This window comes from Dendropsophus ebraccatus, chromosome 11, assembly GCF_027789765.1.
Source record: "Dendropsophus ebraccatus isolate aDenEbr1 chromosome 11, aDenEbr1.pat, whole genome shotgun sequence".
NCBI lineage: Eukaryota > Metazoa > Chordata > Amphibia > Anura > Hylidae > Dendropsophus > Dendropsophus ebraccatus.
The window spans coordinates 27,418,085-27,437,907 of NC_091464.1; the positions used below are offsets into that span (position 1 = coordinate 27,418,085).

Genomic DNA, 19,823 nt, shown 5'->3' on the forward strand with positions numbered 1-19,823 from the left:
ATGCCATTACATTAGATTGCATGGAATCACAGCCATAGTGTATACACACTGTATACGCACTGTATACATTACGGCTATTCAGTGAACAGCGGCCGCAAAGCATAGCCTGTGCACACAATGTAAGGTACGGCTCCCGGATGGTTTACATTGTTCTCTGTGTCTAATTGGAGCGTGGGCACACCCACCCACAAATGTGCCCGCATTCCAATTAAAATAAAGTGATGTTCATGAACATCTCAGACAGCGGCCATGTCAAACAGCGTCTGTTTTGCTATGTGTGAACATGGCCCCAGCCTATATTATATAATATAATATATCATGGGGCTCAGCTGCTTTTAGTAGGACAGAATAAGTCACCTGACAGATTTGCTTTTCCACTATGTACACACAGTATTCTGAAAAATAAATTCATTTAAAGTCCTAAAAAGTGGCTGGTTTGCAAAAAAAAAAACAAAAAAAAAAACCCTCCTTTGCCAAGAAGTCTAATTTCTTAGGAAGGTCTGGTGCGACTTTTCCAGGAAATCTGAGTAGCTTTAAAATTGTGCTAATAATGACCGCCACGGCAGAGCTGCCTGTTTCACGTGACCATATTTACCTGCACAATTTAATACAGACTCTAGGATCGGCCTGACCTCATTTCTAATGACCTGAGCTGATGGGGGGAATCCACATGGGTCAGATTTGTGCAGGTAATACACACAGCAGATGCCGGTTGCAGGCAGGTAGAAGAGACTTTACAGGTCTGGACAATGTCCATAGAAATTTAGTAATGTAACTCGGCCCTTCTGGTGGTGACTCTACAGCACGATCTCCATGTGTGCGCTGTGCTATAGTCCTCCCCACCCCCAGAAGTCATTAATAGTGATGTCACCATACCAGAATTTTGATACTCGATACCAGTTTGATACCTCAAAAAAATACAAATATGCCCCCCCCCCCCAGACTGCGGCTATGATAGTTGTTGTGCACAAGAAGATATGCTGGGAGTTGTAGTGCACACGGAGGTATGCTGGGAATTTTTATTGTGTTGGGAGGCTACTGCGGCAGAAATGCAACTCCCAGCATACCTCCTTGTGCGCAACAACTCCCAGCATACCTCCTTGTGCACTACAACTCCCAGGAGGTATGCTGGGTGATGTAGTGCACAAGGAGGTATGCTGGCAGTTGTAGTGCAAAAGAGGGTATGCTGGGAGTTGCAGTTCTGCAGCAGTAGCCTCCCAACACAACTCCCATCATACCTGCGTTTGCACAACAACTCCCAGCATACCTTCTTTTGCACTACAACTCCCAGCATACCGCGTTGTGTACAAGAAGGTATGCTGGGAGTTGTAGTGCACAACGAGGTATGCTGGGAGTTGCAGTGGTGCAGCAGCAGCCTTCCAATATAACAACAACTCTCAGCAGCAGGGCTCTTGAGACTTGTAGTCCTGACAGCCCCACACTGTGCACGTTGCCTTGGCTGCAGCAGCGCGCAGTGACAGCACTCTTCCGGCAGGCCATGCAGCCACTGTCTAAAGTTTAGTAACTTTCAGCCGCTCTCCTCTTTCTCCTGTATAGCGCCAAGCACACTGACCGCTCCCTGCACCCGCAATGTCATCTGGCACCACAGTGGCTAACCCATTGCTGACTGCTGGTGCCCTGTAACCTCTGTGTGGAGCGGTTTGGGGGCAGTGCGCATAGCTACTCACTTGCAGTCCAGGCAGTGTCCCAACCCCCTCCCCCGACAGACCTGTCCAGTGTCGGACTGGGGTATCTGGGGCCCACCAGAGGAAATTATTCTGGGGGCCCACCAATGAAGAACTAGTGAGAAACAACATGTCAGTCAGTGTTTGTGCAGGTTCTAAAGCTGGGGGCCCACCGGAGGATCCTCCAGGCCTCTGGTGGGCCAGTCCGACACTGGACCTGTCTGCCCCCTGGTTTCCTCTCGGGTCATCTATGCCTCCTGTGTGCGCGCTCCGTCTCTATCCTGCTGCAACTGATAACAGGGCCCGCACTGCTCCCCGGCACCAGTCATCCTGCTCCATGTTCTCCAGGGTGTGTGTGCGCACTCAGCTTCTCGGGATCCCTCTCTCCAGATCAACAAATACCGACCTGCTGACTCTGGGAGTGGAGTGTGTGCTGGCGGAGGAGGGGACACCAGGGGGCAGGGTGGACACAGAGAACATGACCGGCGCTCAGATAGCCGCCTGCCGTGTTCTCTGTGCTATACTTTGTTAAGCTGCTCTATTACGCAGCTTAACAAAGTATTGAATACCAGGAAATCCTTGTATCGAACCATTTTTTTTTTGCCTGAAATATCTATAGTAATATCGATATTTCGGTGCATCCCTAGATCCACATTACTAGGCCAGATATTTAATAGGTTACTTCACTCTTGGTCCTCTTCTAATCAAGGCCCCCATACCCATTGGACGTATGTTGTCCAAACCATGCTGATATTGGCTGGACTGGCTGACCATGTAATGTGTATGGGGGCCTCTCAACCTTCCTCAATAGATAATGTCAGGGGAGAGAAAGATTTGGTATGTTGAATTTTAACTGCCTTATCCTTTTATTCTCTGGGAGATTAGCTGCTGCCAGAAGCATCTTATAGTGGCTTGGGAGTTCATGGGTACAGTATAGGTGTATTATCTAGAGAGCTATTGAATATGTATGACTATCATAAGGCTGGGGCTACACCATGATACCTAGTCACATCACCAGGAACCACGATTTTGCACTACTTGTCAACGCTGACCCATTACACAACTTCATCACTCATACAAGTGAACTGAGTCATGTTGCGAGCAGCTATGACTGTAAATGTGAGATGCACAAAATCAACCCAACCTTAGTGATATCTGAATAATACTCACAGACCTGCAAAAGATTGTAGCAAGTGAAAAAACAGCGGCACTCACCCGTGTATGCTTTTCATGGACTTTACTTTCGTGAGACTGTATCACATAAAACGTGCAAACAACAACAATCAGAAGAGTTGACGTCTGACTGTTGATGTCCACATGTTTTATCTAATACGGTGTACATGGGTGAGTGCCGCTGTTTTTTTTTGTTTTTTTTTTGTTTTAATTGTTACATGATTAACTGTTTTTCCGCTTTCCTCCTGGGATTTTCAGTTGATTCCAGCCCACTTACACTTATTTCTCATGAAAGTGTGACCTGCAAAAGGTTGAAAACCACCAATCTATAGGATACGGGGTGCCATAATTAGCATTTTTAAGGGGTTAACCAGTGCTACAAAAATATGGCCACTTTCTTCCAGAGAGAGTACCACTCATGTCTCCAGTTTCGGTGGGGCTTTGTAACTCCGTTCCATTAAAGTGAAGGAAGCGTAAATGCAAATCAGACCTAGCTGGGTTCACACTGCGTATATTTCAGTCAGTATTGTGGTCCTCATATTGCAACCAAAACCAGGAGTGGATTTAAAACACAGAAAGGATCTGTTCCCACAATGTTGAAATTGAGTGGATGGCCGCCATATAACAGTAAATAACTGCCATTATTTCAATATAATGGCCGTTGTTCTAAAATAACAGCAAATATTTGCCATTAAATGGCGGCAATCCACTCAATTTCAACATTGTGTGAACAGAGCCTTTCTGTGTTTTTAATCCACACCTGGTTTTGGTTGCAATATGAGGACCACAATACTGACTGAAATATACGTAGTGTGAACCCAGCCTTAAAGTGGAAACTGTATGTGGTGAGTGGGGCTGTCTCTGGAAGAAAGTGCCCATGTTTTTGTAGCGCTGGATAACCCCTTTAATACTGATTGCATCTGCAAGATTTTTATATATTGTGACATCTGATTATTAGGGAGTCTTATTTCATTTAAAACATACTAATTAGAGAATTTCTCTAAATTAATTTTCTTATAAAACTGATTAGACTAGGCTTCAAACTGAAGCTTTATTGAGGCTGAAATGATGGGTACATGTGCTCACAAAGGAAAGTAGGCTGAATGTGCTGTCCGTGTCCTGTATGGTGCTGTCAATGACTGTTGTATTGTTACATTCTAAGAAGTACACTAGAACCTCCTAGACGAAGGCCGGGGGTCTAATGACGACCACTTTCACCAATCCTATAGATGAAATCCCGGAGAATAGAGCCCCCTTAGGGACCTGGCGAAAACTTCACTTTTATTAGATAAACTAAAATGTAATCCTAGACTGAACAGAAAATATTTTAAAACGCAACCCCTATAATATTGTCTAAGTACACAGGTTATCTTAACTGGCTGTAAGAATATGTAAACTAAAGCTGCATTCACACGTTCCAGAAAGTTGTCTGCGCTCACAGATCCGTGCGCACAGACAATTTTACAGCCCATTGCTTTCTATTGGGCTATTCAGACATTCCGTGATTTCACGGATCCGTGATCCGTTCCGTTTAAAAATAGGACATGTCATTACTCTGAACGGAAGCACAGAACAGATTCCCCATAAAAAACAATGAGATCCGTGTTTTTCGCGGATGTTCATGGGCGTGGAAAACACGGATGTGATGTAATCAATAACACATATATAAAGTCTGTAGAACTCCCCCATACAAGACACTACCTGTACTGCTCTAATGTATGGGGAATAAGTATGAGGTTTAAAAACTTCGGGTTCTAGTAGCAAGCTAAAAACCAATAGAGAAACAACTGAACCTCTGACATATTATAATAATGATATGTAAATTTTATTGTTAAAATTACAAACAAATGACGAAATAACAAAATACATACACAATGAACCATGGCTGACAAAAAATGTTAAAAACGGAAAACATACAATGAGGGGGCTGCTGCAGGTGGACACAAGTAAATAAATAAATAAGTAGTTAAATAAATAGTTAAATAAATAAATAAGTGAATAAATAAATGGTAGGCTAAAGTGCTGAATATAATACCAAGAGAACTATGCGTGGATAATATATATTGGATAGGCCAAAAAAGTGCAATAATTAATACATAAATCTCAATAAGTACAAAGGATTACTAGATATCCTACCATAAACAATAAGAGTCAGAATCAAGGTGTCCACCGGCGGCCCCCACCCCAACGCACGTTTCGGCGTAGCCTTTTTCAAGGGGTTTTGTGATGTAATCAATGTAAGTTAAAATGCTGTAAAACAGATCCGTGAAAAAAACAGACACGGATGAAAAACGGACTGTTTTGCATGGATCACGGAGGTAGCTACCGGACCACAATCATCACGGACTGGGAAAATCACTGAACATGTGAATGCAGCCTAAGGGAGTTAAAGGGGTTATCCAGCGCTTTCAGAGACAGCACCACTCTTTTCAGGTGTGGTTTGCAATTAAGCTCCATTCACTTCAATAGAACTGAGTTACAAAATCTGCATCCAAACTGTTATTTTTTTTTTTGTGCTGGATAACCCCTTTAAGGGAGTTGCTAGTTAAAATACTAGCTTAGCTATGCTTCCTTAGGACATTGCGTTTTGCAACAAAACATGATGAAGAGCCTGTACTTAGTATTTTCAATATCAACTCCCTTAGCTCTAGTTTACATATTTCCACAACCAGTGAAGATAACCCTTGTGAAGTTTTAGTCAGGTTCCTAAGGGGGGCCCTATTACCCAGGTTTTCACCTGTGGGATTGGTGACAGTGATTGTTATATTCAAGGTAATACCAGCACTTCTACAGCACGTAGAAATTGTAAAAACAAACAAAAAAAACCCTTAAGGGTAGCTTCACACATACCATATCCGCAGCGGATTTCTCGCTGCAAATTTGCAGCAAAAACCGCTGAGGATACTTCCCATTCACTTCAACTGGCTGACATACTTGCAGCGGGATTGTCATCCTGCTGCAAGTATGTCAAACACAGCGCTGTTAAACCCTGCGGCCCAGGAACATACTGTATCTGGTCCCCACTCCGGCTTGCTTCGTGGGCTCCCGGCAGCCCCCAAAGCAAGGCGGAGCGGGGACCCAGTATAGTATGTTCCCGGGTACCAAATCTATTGTACCACATGGTTTTTACATGGTTTGAGAAGGACTCCATGTAATTTATGTGTAGATACTCCTGACCAGTATGTTTTGCATATCTTATGTGTTTCAATGGGGCATCCATTTAAGAAAAAAAAAATCCATGCCATATTTAACCCCTTAACGACCGTGGGCGTACATTGACGCCCCCATTGCATGAGCCTAAACGCAGGAGGGCGTAAATGTATGCCCTGGTGCGGTCCTGGGCTTTGGAGCGGAGCCCGCCCCATAGCGGGTGAGCACCGGCTGCTATCTGCAGCCAGGTCGTCACCCTCAATGGCGGGCTGAGACTGCAGCGTTTAAGTATAAGTGACTGGAGCATCTCTGGTCACTTAGTGATCGGGACCCCCGCAGCGTGTTTGCGGGGGTCCCGATCGCATTTCCTGACCGCTGGAGGTCTCTCACATGGCCGTTTCTATAGGCGGGCGGCCGGGCTACTGCACGGGGCGCCGACAGCTTGGGGGCACTGCTGGCATCCCCCGGACCTCACTTTGCTGGTGCGCCCCGCGGCCCCCCAGGCGCCCGCCCCATCACCTGCCCAGGCCAGCCTCCCGACCAGCTGAACGCCCGCAGCTCCACACCCCCTACCCCCACGGACCGCGCGCCTGGCAGCCTCCTCACCTGTCCTGACGACCGGCTGCCCGACCAACCGAACGCCGGCAGCTCCCCCGGACCCCTGACGGCCGATCACCGGTCAGGTCGCCGCTGCAGCCCCCTCACACATCTTCTCCCTCTAGCAGGCGCAGTGGCATCATATCACTGTGCCTGCTGGAGGGAGAAGATGTGTCTGGCGGCGGCCTGCTCCTCTCAGGCTGGAAGAGGAGAGAGGGACTCTCTGGATGTTTTAAGGTTTGTATACTGTTATTTTTTTTGTGTGTGTGTGTTAGCCAATGGGGGGGGGACAGAGCACTGCGGGGGATTGTTGTTATGGGGGCAGCACAGTCGGTGATTATTACTATGGGGCAGAGCATGGGGGGGTTGGGGATTTTTTTACTATGGGGACAGCATAGGGTGGTTTATTACTATGGGGGGCAGACCACAGGTGGATTATTAATATTTGGGGGGGGGGGGGGGAGAACAGGGGGGGGAAATATTGATATGGGGGGAGCACAGGGGGGGTTATTACTATGGGGGGGGGGAGGACCACAGGTGGATTATTAATATGGAGGCAGCAGAGGGGGGATTATTAATATGGGGGCAGCACAGGGGGGATTATTACTATATGGGGGCAGCAAAGGGGAGATTATTAATATGGGGATAGAGCACAAGGGGGATTATTGATATGGGGTCATCATAGGGGGATTATTGAAATGGGGTCAGCATAGGGGGGATTATTGCTATGGGGACAGCATAGGGGGATTATTGATATGGGGTCAGCATAGGGGGGATTATTGCTATGGGGACATCATAGGGGGGATTATTGGTATGGGGACAGCATGGGGGGATTTTTAATATGGGACAGAGCACAGGGGGGGATCATTACTATGTGGGTAGCACAGTAGTACAGCTGGAGGCATTATAACTAGCACAGCAGTGCCCCCATATAGTAATAGGGGCAACCCACATAGCTACTGACTTTAATGCACATGACACAAAAAAGTGGAAGTTGTAAAAGTGCGGAGCCTAAGATGTTTGTCTGGCAGGTTCAGAAGAGATGAATTGTAGCTGCAAGAAATCATCATGGAGGTCTGGGCGAGATGGAGAGAGAAAGGAAAGTGATGCCTCAGAAGACAACGTCACCTGTGAGTCACTGAATGACTTTTTTCCCCCCCAGCTGAAAAGGGTTGAATAACACTTCTACATGCCATAATACCCACACTGCTTCTCCCTAGTACCCCCCCCCCCCAACATCACTTGATTGGGGGGGGGGGGGGTCACTTTTAGCAAGGTTCGCCCTGTAGTTCAAATTAGCTAGAAACGGCCCAGGTCTCTCACCTTCCTCCGTGCAGTCAGGTCTGCAGTCTTCTGATACAGTCTGCCACAGACAGGCTCTATCAGAAGATTGCAGATTACCCTGATCTCTGCTATGCTATGGCATAGGGGTGTAAAAAAAATAATAATAAAAGTTTTATAAAAATAAAAGTTTATGTATAAAAAATTAATAAAAGCTGTTAATACGTTTTGATCTAGAAAATTTTTTTACTAATAAAACCTGGAGGGAAAAACAAAGCCGCAAAAGTGACAATTGACTCGGTGGGGGGGGGGTTTAAACCAGTGTCAGAAAACCAAAGAAGAAAAAACTAAACCTCAAAATTATCACAAAATGAGAAAAACTTTATTGAATAAAAGCATACAATTCAATAAGTTTTTTTCTCATTTTGTGATAATTTTGAGGTTCAGTTTTTTCTTTTTTGGTTTGTTAGTATATGACTAGAACCCAATACATGTGCTGAATATTTAATACTCAGTCCCTCGCTCACAGTGTAAGACAATAGATGTCATAGATTGAGGGAGATCTGCTCAATTTAATCTTTGGTGTACAGTGTCAGAAAAGTAGTGATGATCAGTGTTATATTGTGGAAAGCTCCACATAAATGCAGGCATTATTTATCTACTTAATCTACCACTGTATAAGTTCGCCGAAAAAAAATAACAAAAAAAAGTTGAATAAATGTGCAGATTTAAACTTAAAGCAAGCAGTCAATAAGAGCATGTTGCTGTCTTATCCCGCAAGTATCTTGAAGGAGGGCAGACACACAGCCCAGCATCCAGACAGCCCGGGGTTGCACAGACTTGTTACCCAGTGATCAATCTCAGTTATATAGGCAATAAGTGCTTGGGACTGCAGCGCCAGGAGCTTGGGATGTTGTTGACTTAAAGAAGGTGCTTTAGGTGATAACTGTGTTCTTTTCTAAGTGGGAAGCCGAGGAAAAATGTTCATAAAAATAAACACCCAGAATATAAATGATTATCATTACTCATTGTGTGCTCCAGACACTAAACCTCGCAATCTGTCAGCTTGTTTACCGCAATGCCTCGCCACTTTCCTGGAGACAAATGTACCGGGAGAAAGCGTACAGATCTATGCAGAAGACTGGGTTCATAGTTCATTTTTTGGGCTGTTTAGATATATAGCGAGAAAATCTCATGATGTATAGGTTAAACAGAGTCAGTGACGGGTGCTCTATGGTGGAATCTGTCACTCATAGACTATAAAAGTTCCATTTTAAGGACACACTGTGAGCTTTTTCAGACTTATCTGGTAAATTTATGGCATTGAAGCCTATGGGTGACGGATGTCACTGTTAGACACCTATTTAACACAGACATTACTCATAGGCTATAAAGGCATCGCGTTAATGGGTATGGCATAAAACGCTCATGACGTAACTGTTAAACAGCTGCTCGCAACAGATGTCATACAGTGGCTTGCGTCATCCGTGGGCTAATATGATATCCGTTTACCGAGACATTTTTTCGTGATGGTGCGACTTTTCCATAAATCACACACAATATGTTGGAACAAAATAAACACCAACCCACATTAGAATAGTCGCAAACATTAGATTCCTTAGTAAATATCCCACTAAATGTTTGCACTGCAAGCTGGGGACTAAGAGTGTTTTTTGGTCAGTATACATCTGTGTATCACTAAAATGAGGCACGGAATATCTTAGTAGACTATGCACTTGTACCCAATGGCATCTTGTTAAGAAAACAGCTCCATTAAACTCATGCCATATTAGCTTATGGGTGACAGGAAGAAGGATTACAGCAAACCATAACTACGTGGATTACCCAGGGGGGCTCTAACAATGTAACCATATAGATTGCCTACATATGGTACCTGTGTGGTGGCCTACTGCGGATATATGTATATATATGTCAGGTGTTTGCCTGTTTCATCTCAGCAGCTGGTGTTAATATTGTAATGCCAGTGCTTGTCGAGCACATAGGCGTGATGTTGGTACCTGCTCGTTTCCTGCCGAGCTGTTGTAAGTCCCTTTTGGGCTCTTGTCACGGCAGTCCTGAGTGGCAACTGACCCACCCGGACTGTCGGTACCGCCACCCACAGAAAGCGGAAAAATAACCCAAGGTGTACAGTACTGTGTGTATAGAAGATGACGAGTCCCAGTAGTAGAAAAATAGAACTGCTTTACTGTCAGGTTCTTCAATATAACAATACACGTCTCACAGAATAGATAAATCTTTATACAGGCTTTAGTGCTTGACCTTTGTGCTTAAGGAGATGCTTAAGAAGGAGTAAGAGAGGTAGCCTCAACCCAGTGTAGCAATGTACTCTGCTGGAACCTGAAGATATCTTTGTAATCTTTGTAGTGAATAGTTACTTGTATTTGTGTGTAGACTTAGTCTGACCACCTTCTGCCCCCTGGTATCATCTAACCCGTCCCAGTAGGGTAGTGCAAGCCCCAGCCATTGTTATCTAGGTGTGGCTAAGTGTCTAGGGGTGTCCCAGTTACCTGCACTGCGCGATATGATATGTAGACCTTCTTTATGGTAACTTTGTCCTATCAAGACTAGTTCCTCTTGTGTTCAGGATATTGCCCTGCTCCTTTATGATGTGTTCCTGGAGTGGGTTAGGGTGTTCCTTGGTTACCTCTCCCTTTAAAGTGCTTAGCACTGTATACTGAAAGTAGTTGTTGTAGCAATAGAACTGTTGGTTTCTAGCTGCATCTATACACTTGCATTACTAGACTCAACTGATTTACTGTCCCCGACCGGGGTCCTGGCATTAGCCAGACCCTGGCTTAACTACAGTAGGAACAGCGTTTTTTGTGTTTTTCCTCTCTGAGAATCTGGAGAAGACTACTCTTCACCAGTGAAACTCTTCCTACAGAGGCCTCTGTATGTCTGCCTGTGAGTGGTGAGGACAAACGTGTGCAGAAAAAGACAGATGATAGGTTAGACATGAAGAGCACCTCCTATTGGTCAGCAACAAACACATGGTAAACATGAAACATTAACCTAATACTGACTTCAGCTGTGCATATAAATAAAAGCATAGAAAATACTGACACTTAGTGGTTAAACTTTAGTATATCTCATCACCACTTGACCTGAGAGAAAAGGCTTGTTGACAAGTGCACAGGAGAGACACAAACACCAGTTGTGGGACACCACACCTGTCCATACTCGTTTTCTAACCCACGCAAGGCTATATGCACCGTGGGCGGAAACTGGGCCACGGTTTAAAGACAGGATGGTGGCACCAGCATCCCCAGCCAGTGTCGGTCTGTTTATAGTAAAAACAGAAAAGTGATGTGCCGCTTGTACATTCACTTTAAAGCGACTCTGTACCCACAATCTGACCCCCCAAAACTGGTTGTACCTTCGGATAGCTGCTTTTAATCCAAGATCTGTCCTGGGGTTTGTTTAACAGGTGATGCAGTGTAAACTTGCAGCCCGGAGTCAAATTGGCATGGCCTAGAGTCTGTGTGTCCTAGGGTTGAAACGCCCCTCTGTCACTCTTCCCCACCCTCTTCTTCATTAGAAATGCCCCCTGGCAGGATTTTTCCTACTCAGCTTTTGTCTGAACACTGCACAGGTGCCTTAACGATCAAGTAAATGTGCAGTGTTCAGACAGTAATGAGTAGGAGAAATTGTTTTAGGGGCATTCCTAATGATGAAGAGGGCGAGGAGGAGGGATGGAGAGGTGTCGCAATCCAAGGGCATGGGTACTCTAGGCTGCACCAATTTGAGGGAGGTTTTTTTAGGACAATAACTACATCACCTGCCGAGCAGACCCCAGGACAGATCTTGGATTAAAAGCAGCTATCTGAAGGTACAAGTGATTTGGGGGGGTCAGATTGGGGGTACAGAGTCGCTTTAAGGACTGTTCAGGCAATATATGTGTCAGTACTAGTAAAGCTGTGTGATTTTGCTGGCTCTTGTCTGTCCCATCTGCATAGCAGAGGAGGATCACATCTGGCTAGAAACACTCCTGTTAAGAAGATGAAGTCATTGATTTCCTTGGAAAGGAAATGTCAGGCACTGTGTACACGACTGATCCGGACATCCAGGGAGTGTTCTCTTAAAAAAAAAAAGTCAACATATAGAATACCTGGATGTGGATGTCTGATGCTTGTGCATAATAGAAGTCCAGGAACGTGTCCCTCATAGAGACTGGTCAAGAATCTTCTCAACAAGAAATTTGGTGGCAGGAAGATTTTCTGGCCATGTCATGAAAATAAAGATGAAACAGATGCACAAACCATACAACGCATTGAATCCAAGCAAGGTTATCAACCCTAACAGAGTTTAGATTACATTTGTGCCTGAACTGTATGATAACACTAGGGCATGTTTTTAATGTGAGCACCATTTTGCAGGATCAGAATGGCACACTCTGGTGCAAAACTTATTAAATTGAAACTAAATCTAACCTTCTAATATGTCCCTATAGCGCATGGTGCGCTGAGGATGAAGGTCATTTTCTTACCTCGATTCTCAGTGCCAGATTTCATATGCTAATAAGGCATTTTGGTGCACTGAAAGCGTGGCTACCACTCTCATTGCACTTGTCTGCCGCAGCTGGCCTTCCACTCCTAATGAATTTTAGCAGAGCAGAGTGTGGCCCTAATATATATTAGGTGGGATGGGCTGAACAAGGAGGATCGGTGCCCTGAGGGCAATAGTCTGGCCTCCCGTGTACCTAAACCAGTCATTAGCATATGAAACAACCTACAAATATCCCGAAAACGGCAATAAGGATCAAGGTAAGAAACTTACCTTCATCCTCAGCATCCTGTGCGCTATAGGGATATACCAGCAGGTTAGATGCTTCTAACCTGCCGATATTTTCCCTTTTAAGACTCAGAAAGATGCTTCTTCCTCATTATTCACAAGGGTCCTTGTTTTTAAGATCAGTCACAGTGAAAGAGTATTCAGAAAACCAAGTAGTGCCCGAAAGTGTAGTGTGGCGTTTGACATACTGTAGTTTGAGCCCGAGCCATTGGAGCAGCAAAGTGCCTGTTAGGTATCCTTCATGGCTTCTCCTCCCCGACTATTTGTGTATGAGGAGAGGCCTATCGATCACTTTCAAAGGGGTTATCCAGGATCAGAAAAACCCAGCTGCTTTCTTCCATTAACAGCCTCACTTTTGTCCTCAGTTTTTGTGTGGTATTTCAGATCAGTTCCATTGCAGTGAATGTAGCGAAGTGGTAATACCACATACAACGTGGGGACGGATGTGGGACGGTTTTAGAAAGAAAGCGGTTATCATTTTCTAATCTTGGATAAACCCTTTTACCTATGTTTTTCCCTTGAATGTTGCATCATTGTAGAGTACAACTTAGTTGTTAGCAATGATAAAGCCTGTTGGGATTAGATGTGGCCTGTGGTTTAGGCAATATAAATCTTATCACAGATTCCCTTTAAGAATCCTATTGGATAAACAATTTCTAACGATTAAACATCCATTGTTTTAAAATAATGGATGTTAACCCTCTCCCGCCGCCACACTGTAAATTAACGTTGCTGCAACCTATGCCTGATGCTGCAGCTACGTTAATTAACGATTCAAGATGACACAGGCGCAGGAGCTGCACCTGTGTCATCCGCGCCGGGTCCCGGCTATCAATGATAGCCGGGGAACCACCGCAACTCTCAGCACTGGAGCCGTGCTCCGGTGCTGAGAGTTAACCCTATAGATACTGTGGTCAGCACAACCGCAGCATCTATAGGGCTTCTGATAGAGAATTCTCTCTCTACAGAGGGAGAATTCTGTCTGCTGTCCATCAGGGCTCTGCGAAGTGCGAAGAGCCCTGATGGTAGCCATGGAAAGCGAAAGCCTCAGGCTTCTGGTTTCCTCGCTATGGAAGTTGGCGGGGGGAGGGAGAGACGGCTGGACATGCGGGGTGCGTGCCTGTGAGGTCTACCCCCTCCCTTCTCTCCCCTGCCGCTGTTACAAGATTGTAACAGCGGCAGGGGACAGAGGAGAAGGGGCAGACACAGGGACATCAGCTTATGGGATCATTATGATCCCATAAGCTGATGTCCTAAAACGACTTGGGCATTGAGGAATCAATGACCCCAGGTCATGAAAGGGTTAAATGATGGCCGTCCTATAAAACTGTCCATCTTTTACGGTGTGAACAAACCCTGGAGGACAAATTGTGGCCACAACAAATATTGATTTAAATTTATTTTCTGTTCGCTCAATTTGCATTTTGTTAATTGTTTAAAATAAACTATTAAGAATTTTTTTTTATAGCATTCTTACTGTGCAGCATGTTTCCACCATAGTTTATTACCTTTGCACCGTATGGTACATTGAACATATTTTCTTCATTTATGCTCCATTTCCCTCACTGAGTGGGTACAATATCATTTGGTCTTTAGTATAGCTGTGGTGTCATTACATTGTACCAAGTCAATGCCAGGTTGTGAAATATGCAGTCTAGACTACTGAGTGAGGAAAGAACTCTCCATTCATGACCTGTGTAGGATAAAGGTAAAGTCTTTTGACATTTGGCATAATTCACGCACCCAACTGTTAAGGTCTATACTGAAGTTGTTTCCCAATAACTATTTATAATAAGTTTTTTCCACAGGTTTAATACAGTGAATTAATATAATAAATCAATAAGACAAAACAATTACAGTTGAAAGAGAATGTACCATCATGTACATCCCCCCCCTTTTTTTTTTCTTTTTATAAGTAGATCGGCATTTTTTTACGACGCCCGGTTCCTGCGCTTGGCGCAATTCTTTTGCCATGTACCGACCTGGCTCTATGCACTGAAGGCGGGCCCGCTGCCCCCAGTGTGACAATATCCTCTCCCTTCTGTGACATGGCTCCATTGATTCTAATGAAGCCACATCAAAGAGGGGAGGGGATATTTTAACACTGGGGGCGGCAGTGTTTTCCAGATATTAGTGGTCAATGGAGGTTGTTGGTAATACTGAACCTCCCCAGATGTCTATTCTAATGTATATAAGCACTTTCTCTGCTTCACTATGACATGGCTGCAGCGTTCTTCACAAAGACAGCTTCCTAATGCTTATATACAGTACATTAAAATGGACATAAAGGGAGGTTCAGTATCGCCAATGCTGCACGTAGCAGGGTTAGCGTTATCTATGTGGGGATCAGGGGTTCTGAAGCCCTGCAGTTCCCGACACAGATCAACTGGTGTCAGAGATTTGTAATTTACTTCTATTAAAAAATCTCCAGTCTTCCAGATCTTAGAGGCTGCTGTATGTCCTGCAGGAAGTGGTGTATTCTTTCTAGTCTGAAGAGCAAGAAACATTTTATATGGGGATTTGCTGCTGCTCTGGACAGTTCCTGACATGTACAGAGGTGGCAGCAGAGAGCACTGTGTCAGACTGGGGAGAATACACCACTTCCTGCAGGACATACAGCAGCTGTTTTTTTAAAAAAAATGGTAGTAAATTTAAAATCTCTGACACTTTCTGACACCAGTTGATTTGAAAGATCCCCTGCCACACACACTCTGGAGTACCCCTTTAAGGAATTAATATTATTTCCACTCTGTAAATGTAAACATTTGTTGGTTTTAATGATTTTTTTTTATTATTTAGATTAGAAAATATATTGTTAGTAAATGGATAAAACAATGGGAATACTGTGTTTTTTTAATTGTAGAATTAGAACTAAGCTCTTACATAACTTGTGTAACCATAGTTCAGAATGTAGAATGAAATACACTGTGACCCATTGACCACAGTCATTTCTTAATTCTAATTTATGAAAGAGTTCATTGTTTATTTCTCAACAGTCTTTAGCAAGTAAAATTTCTGTAAAGGTCATATTAAAAATGAATCTACACTCCAGCATTTGTCCTATTTCTGTCATTCTGTTACTTTGTAGCTTGGACTATGCACTACATTTAATGTAGAGAACCTTGTGGATTTGCTTACATATTTTTTAGTTAATTTTTACAGTAATTAGGGAAATATCCAGTTATAACCTTAAACCAACCAACAAGTTGCTTGACAGATCTGTTGTTTTCATGTGTAGACCAACAAAAAAACTCTGCCAGCAGGTGAAGCATAAGGGGCCACTAATATATGCAAACCCTGCGCTTGCAGCCAAAGATGGTGGTGACGCTGGTGGTCCTAAGTCGTATGAAGCATGTATGATCCAATGTCCGAAAAGAGTTGAATTCACCAATAGATGTGGGCAGATGCCAATGGAAACAGTGAGACTGTTTTGCGCACTCTGCGATTCTAAGGACCACTAGATCCGTTGTAACGCAGAGTGTGTGAAACAGGCAGTCACTGCTTCCATTGGCATCTGCCCAAGAGAGTCTGCACTATAAAATTGTTGCTCTGTCCTATTCGATAAAGGCTTCACTAAACGCATCTATTGGTGAGTGCAACTCTTTCTTTCTTTTTTGGACATTGGATTATTTTTATATGTATAGTATACGGTTCCATCACCGACCCAGTAGAGCAATAATAGACCTAATACCTAGATTATTTGCTGAAACCTTACCTTCACACGACCTGAACAGGTGGGAATAGCTCCACCTTAGTGCAGGGACTTGGCTCCGCTGGGTAAGGGGGACGCCCTATCCTAGTGGCTCCTTAGTTTTTTAGGCAGGGCGAAATAGGCAGACCTGTTTGCACCATACCCGGTTTTCCCTTCCTTTTGTATATCCCGGTTACCTGCCTGGGAATCTTCACTGTAAATAGTTTAAATGACCACAATAAATACTTTTTTGCTAGTAATTCTAGCGTTTGTCCACCATTTTGTTTTCCAAAAATTTTTTTTCTTATGTCTGTACTCTAACAATGGGGACTAGAATATATCTTTAATTATCTCATAAGACTGCACCACTAATTTGTTTGTTTGCTCCTATATGTATAGTATAATTTTAGGGGGAGATTCATCATCCTGTGCCCTGGCGCCAGGGAAAAGGTGCTAAGTTTTGCGCAGACCCGGTTTGAGCCAAAATCTGCGCCTTTTCCCTCCATGATAGGCCCAGTCGCTTTATAGTGCATAATCTACTATGGTTTACACCTGATAGCAGGAGTAAATCACAGCAGAAATCTACACCTGTTCCGGAGGTGCAGGTCCCATCGGATTCACTCTTGGGGTATGTCCACACTACAGAAGTCACACAGAGAACTCGAACTTGCCCTAACCTTCTGATATTGCCTAACTATGCAGATTTATATATGCATAGTTGGGCTTCTTGTTCTTGTTACAGCAGCCTGTAACAAGCAGCCTAACTATGCATATATGAATATGCACAGTGGAGGGGGCGGGCCGAGCGGGTGCTCCGGGCAGATGGGGAACGCCCCAAATGCTTCAAACACTCTAATTAGCATATGGGCATTTATCAAAAAGCAGCACAAAACCGAACACCCTGCTGATAGTGCCTCTTTAACATCCACTTAATAATATGGATACAGCCCAAGGACCACCTGGAAAATGTGGATACAGATGTGTTTTCCAGCAGGCCTCGGGCAGTATCCACCTTCTTTACAGAGCTGTCAGACAGCAAGATTTCAAAGCCAAACATGATGAGAAGTTGTCATTTTAGGATTTTTTGTTGCTGTTAAATGTATTTTTTTCTTCACACATATATATGAGCCTAGCATATGAACTCCACATTTACTGCTAAGCTTATCTGGTAGTACTAAGACCCAGCAGCTTAGTGAAGCTACCTGGCAATCACATGATCACCAGCACAGAAAGCAAGAAGCTTTATAATGAGTGCTGCGTACACAGCGATTGAGAAGTGACGGTAATAATGCATCCCTGCCTATTCTCTGGAGAGCTCGGCCTGATAGCCGCCTTCCCTTTACCGCAATGTTACAGTCTTCATGCTGCTGCGAACTGCTGTAAGGATGTTCCAATCCGTGCAGAGTTAATTGTAGACCACCAAGGTATGTTAAGGTTATGAGCGATAAGTAAGTGGTCAAAACTACTACTTTATTACAATTTTGACCTTTCTTTTGAATTGGTCCCTTTGTATGATCTTTATTCAGTATTGTTGAAAATGATGAAATCACCAGACATAAAACAGTGTTAAATAGCTGAGCATTCTGCCTTAATGAATCATACTTTAAACACGTGGGTAGGTAGGTAATAAGTAAAATATTTTACAAATCTAACCTGCTGTAGGCCCCTATAGCGCCTGGGATGCTGAGGAGGAAGGTGTCTCTTACCTTCCTCTTCTGCGCTGGTCCCACGCTGTATGTCCATGTTATCTTCAACAGGGGGCACTGCCTCACCCCCATAACATCACCCGTCCCACCCACTCGTTTGACAATCAATTACGCCGGATGACGCAGTGATACATGTCAGTTTTCTGCGGCCGCTATTCATTAAATAGAGAACCTGGCAGTTCACACATTAGAGTGTGTGGCTCTGGCCGCACGCTCCATTGTGTGCAGCGATGAATTGGGATGTGGGCGCACATGGCTGCGCCCGCATCCGATTTTGCCAAAACTGTAGATCATCACCGGCCGGGATGATCTTCAGTAACACCAGTCGGGTCATAGACCGGCCTGTGTTATACATAGTGTGAACATGGCCTAAAGAAAAGCAGTCTAGTTACTACTTTGTTGCTATTCCTCAATCTCTGAAGATGAACTTAAAGTGTTAGTTGTTATAACTTTTACAATTTAAATCAACAGTAGATGTGAAAAAAAGCAAGTTTGCTATTTACATTCAATATTTTTTTTTTAGTTATCATGCTGTAAAACGAAACTGAACTTACCAGAAAGAAAGGTCTCCTGAAGGCAGATTTTCTGACTGGTTGAAAAAAAGAGACTAAACACAGAAAGTCACTGGCATCTGCGCCCACAGAGAAGTCAGAGATAATCTCATACACTGGTCCTTTTTTAAATCCTGCTGCCTTAGTCTTCACCTGATTAAGATGTGTACACCCCTTAATCCCTTCACGTCAGTAACATGTATATATACATTCCTACTACACATACCCCGTGCCGTGCAGTAGGAATGTATATCTACGTTCCTGACTTCAGGAGCTGACTGATGTGTGTGGGACCACACTCATCAGTGTCCCTGAAGCAGAGAATAATGAGAGGCAGCTGCGATCCCGCAGCTCCCTCTAATTAACCCCTTAAACGCCGCCATCTATAGTGATTGCAGGACAAGCTCCTGTCACTGAGTGATCGGGACCCCGCAGCCAAGCTTCCGGGGTCCTGATCGCTTGTACCAACGAGCGGAGGTAAGTCACTTAACTCCATCCTGTCAGATCAGCGATTCATGTATAAAGTCTGCTCTCAGGCAGGCTCTATGCATAGATCGCCGATAACACTGATCTATGCTATACTATGGCATAGCATAGATCAGTACATGCTATTTTATGATTGCATGTTTTAAAGGAAAAAAACCCTTATAAAACCCCTTCCCAATAAAAGTTACAAAAACCTCCTTGCCCATTATAAAACTAAAAATATTTTAAAAAAACAAAATAAATAAACATATTATATATCGGAGCTATAAAAATATAACATTATTGTTCCTGCACCGTGAATGGCGTAAGTGGAAAAAAAACAACAAGATTGCTGATTTTTTTAAATTATATATCAGAAAAAAATTATTAAAGGGGTAGTGCGGCGGTGTGTTATTCGGCCGCGTCATCAGCCGCTCAGCAGCGATTGGCTGAGCATAACTGTGCTCAGCCAATTGCGGCTGAGCACAGTTATGACGCGGCAGAGGGTGGACGGCGGCAGCGATTCGGCCGGCCATCCGAAGATGACGTTTGGCACAAGATGGAGGACATGCGCAACACGGATCAGGTAATGTATAATGCACCACACACTTCCGGGTACACGGGCGGGGGTGGTGGGACACGGGAAGTGGGCCATTCACAGACATAACATACATTACAAAGTTGTATAACTTTGTAATGCGTGTTATTCTGT

At 44.0% G+C, this 19,823-nt stretch overlaps 1 protein-coding gene across 5 annotated transcripts in view; it reads left to right on the forward strand.

Annotated features, from left to right (window-relative positions):
• Positions 1–19,823, forward strand: part of LOC138767870 (uncharacterized) — a 341,381-nt gene that overhangs the window by 86,907 nt on the left and 234,651 nt on the right. The gene's annotated exons all lie outside the window — the stretch shown is intronic.